Here is a 3,931-nt window from a genome sequence, read left to right as displayed (position 1 = left end):
CTGAAAGATAGATGTTGTCTAACGTCAAAGTCTGCATAATTACTTTCAATCAGAGTGATAGTATCATAAAAAAAACTAAACTCTGTCCGGACAGGCCTTGGAAGACCCAACGGTACCGACCGGCCGCCGTGTCATCCTCAGTTCATGGGCGTCACTTGATGCGGATATGAAGGGGCAAGTGGTCAGCACACCGCTCTACCGGCCGATTGTCGGTTTACGAGACCGGAGACGCTACTTCTCAATCAAGTAGCTCCTCAGTTTGCCTCACTAGGGCTGAGTGCACCCCACTTGCCAACAGCTCTCGGCACACCGGATGGTCATCCATCCAAGTGCTAGCCCAGCCCGACAGCGCTTAACTTCGGTGATCTGACAGGAACCGATGTTACCACTGCAGCAAGGCCGTTGGATATGGTATCATAGATTGGCAAGAAACAGCAAGGTTCATTGCATTCCGTTTAGGACATCAAGTGCCATGCATCAAACAGTTACCAAACATAATCTTTGTAACGTTCTCTTAATACATGTTATTGATTATTTCTCATTATGTTGCCACATTTCTGTTCTAGTACCCCCACGTCACGATAATGTTTAATTATAAATACTAGAATGCGAACTGCCACCCACTTTAATGAACTACAGCAGGAAACAGAAATTTTTTGCTACCTTGGATATACGTGCTATATTACTAGTAATATAAAATTACGACATCCCAACAACTAGTAATTCCGTTAAAGCCTCAGTGGAATGACAGCTGAGTCACGACCTACGTGCCGCCTCTGTGGAGAGACGAGAACATGATCTAAAGATCCCAGGTGAGTGGAGATTGTCAGAATTCCAGTGTTCTGCCCTAGTACAGCAATACACAAACAGGCCCCTGACACTTGTCGCTACTCCGGTACAAATGCAGAAAGTTTCACGTAGTCTTTGTTGACACAGAAGTGGGATCCAAGTGGTGCACTTACTCCGAAGGTCGACTACTGAGACATTCAGCAGCAAGTCAGCAGCGCTTCCACTATAGCAAGCAAATTCCACCCATCACTGTTACGTCTTAAAGTGCACACTTCCATGATCACTTGCATCAATGCAGTGTAGATTCTTCGGGCGCTGTTTCATTCGGTGGTGGCCGATCTCAGTTATCTGCTCTCCATCTGCAGAGTATATTGTGTAGCGTGGATGGAGCATGATGACCTATGGTTGAATGCCTCGAAGGAGTTCCTTGGCCTTACTGGATACTGCAGCTGCAGTACCTCCCAAGATGCACCAGAACGACTCGTTCATGCTGCTGCTTTGGAATCCAACATCCCGAATATCCTACGTCCGTTACCCGCCACATCTTCAAAGAGACTGCAGTCCCACAATGTGTGTTCTGGTGTTTCCGCTTTGCAGTAGGCTCAGCTGTCATTCACCTGTCTTCTGATTTTTTGTAGATACGTAGCATGCGGGCCATGGCCAGGATGGTAAAGTACCAATCCACATGACGGGATAAGAAATTTTATTTTTAATCTCTCCTGATTTTCGAGAGAAACTAGTATGTTCTTCTGCACGTACCAGAAGTGTCCCATTTTTCCACAATTTGTAAGGTGGCTATAATTTCGCACCTTACAAGCACTCATCCACGTTCCTTAACGTGAACTAAAACCACAGTATTATATCATCTGATAGGTTGTACATCGTATACATGGATATTTAAAGGAGACTTACATTGTCACGGACACCTTGTAAATAATTGTTAACGCTTATTGCGTGAAAGGTGACGGAGTGCCTTTATTATCATACTAGTAGAGGTTGGAACGACAGTGGAAATTAAAAGGCAAATGGAATTCAAGCTCCCCGTGGAAGGCCCATACAGGTGCGTTGATTCTGCTTAAACACAGGAAGTAGCAAGACGGACGTCGTAACACCTAAACGCTGGAGCACAATAGAGTAGCAACGGGCCGATATTGTAGGCGAACCGGAGGGATTATACTTCGGAAACTACGAAAATATTGGACGCAGGTGAGAGGAACGAAGAAGCGGCACCTCGAAAACCACACAGGCTGGGTTATCTCCAAGGATTTTTACTCAGAAGCGTACCATTGCACGAGTATAGGTTTTTCCTCGCAAACTTTCCGCGCTGAACGACAAAAGACTAAAACATGATTGGTCGGCGTTTGGAAGGATCTGTAAAGAGGTGGAATATTCCGTGGTTTCGGGAATATGATTCGTTTTCGGAATTACGATGGTGGGTAGCCGAGCCTTGCTGGGAGCCCAGCGGTGGAGAGACGTGGTCTTCCGTTGCGAGCGCCCGTTTGTGCCGGTCGCTCGATACCACCTTTGTTGGTTCAGATGGACTTGCTGTCTTTGCTCTCAGGAGAGTTTATAGTTAGAACAGTTAGGCACTGTACTGTTGCGAACTTGTATGATTCTGGACATCAACTCCGAGTTGGAAGTCGTCGTTGAGTATGTTACTCTAAAATAAATATATATGCAGGAACGACGTTTATCATTTAGTAGTAATGAAACTTCCCCTTAGAACAATTATATAAGACTGGTCTATGTGAAACGTCCTCTTTGAACAATTATACACGACTGTGCTTAAACTGACACACAATATTTTTGGCGCAACGCAATCTGACTTCCAAAAATCCCTACGAAAGAATGGCCCTGACTAGCATTTACCTATACGTTTCACAAATCACTTACCTCACAAAAATCTTCGTTACTCAAGCTACTGCAATACAGCGAGCGCCACTACTGCCAGCTAAATAAAAGATTCAAACCACTGAAGGCGCTAACTACTGATAGGCATAGTTAGCAAATGAAAGATTTTAGCCGGTCGCGGTGGTCTCGCGGTTCTAGGCGCTCAGTCCGGAACCGCGTGACTGCTACGGTCGCAGGTTCGAATCCTGCCTCGGGCATGGATGTGTGTGATGTCCTTAGGTTAGTTAGGTTTAAGTAGTTCTAAGTTCTAGGGGACTGATGACCTCAGATGTTAAGTCCCATAGTGCACAGAGCCATTTTGAAAGATCTTAATAGAGAACAAACAATGTATTTACCTCACTAGTCATAATATATATAGCAGTTCATGACACCAATTCTTACAAATTTCAAAACTCCGCCATCTCTCTCCCCACGTCCACCACTGCTGGCGGCTCACCTCCAACTGCGCAACGCTACGCGCTGTTAGCATCCAGCTGCCGCTGCCCAACACTACAATGACAGACAACAATGCAGACTAAACACAGACTGCACACGGCACAGCCAGTGATTTTTTCATACCGAGCGCTATGTGGCGTTACCAATAAGAAACAGCCTACTTACAGTATTAGTTGCCTTAATCATTCATTTATGATTATATTGTAATTTATATCTTCAACAGAATTAAGAGATCCGAAAATCTGCTTCAGAGGGTAGTCAGACAGGGTCAAATCATAGTTTTAGCGTTTATTATTTTCCGTTGCGCGCTTTCATTTTACACCCACCTGGAGTAGCATCTTGGAAGTTGTAATATGCGATCTTTTGTTACCTTTCTCGAAATGGTCTCAGTTGCCCTTCTTTGAGCAACATAACACTTCCCTTCTCCTTTTTTTCCAAATCCAGTGGGCAAATTCCCAGAATTACTAACAAAGCACCATTAGGGGGATTGCCGTAGGAACCCATTAATCTTAGTAGTACTGCTCGTTGAACGCTTCTCACTATTAAAGCTGCCTTCAGAAGCTGCAATCTATGAGCCCAACGTTCGCACCACATCCTACGACTGATGCTAATGTGGACTGGTGGTATACTCCGATTGATTTCAAGGAAAGCCGTTACTGACTATTTGCAATGGTTATAATTTTATTCATCATGTTTGTACCTTCTGCCACATTCCTCTATATGATATGCAAAGTTACGGCGTTCGCCCAGAAGTACCGCTAGGTAACTCGTACCTGCGTTTCTCCTAATCGTTCTG

At 44.7% G+C, this 3,931-nt stretch overlaps 1 pseudogene; it reads right to left on the bottom strand.

The window, feature by feature from the left end:
* Window positions 1-289: 289 nt before the first annotated feature.
* Window positions 290-407, bottom strand: LOC126279292 (5S ribosomal RNA; annotated as a pseudogene).
* Between the last annotated feature and the right edge of the window lie 3,524 nt (window positions 408-3,931).

This window comes from Schistocerca gregaria, chromosome 6 (genome assembly GCF_023897955.1).
Source record: "Schistocerca gregaria isolate iqSchGreg1 chromosome 6, iqSchGreg1.2, whole genome shotgun sequence".
NCBI classification, from domain to species: domain Eukaryota; kingdom Metazoa; phylum Arthropoda; class Insecta; order Orthoptera; family Acrididae; genus Schistocerca; species Schistocerca gregaria.
The sequence above is the reverse complement of the archived record's forward strand: the minus strand, read 5'-3'. Positions and strand labels throughout refer to the sequence as shown.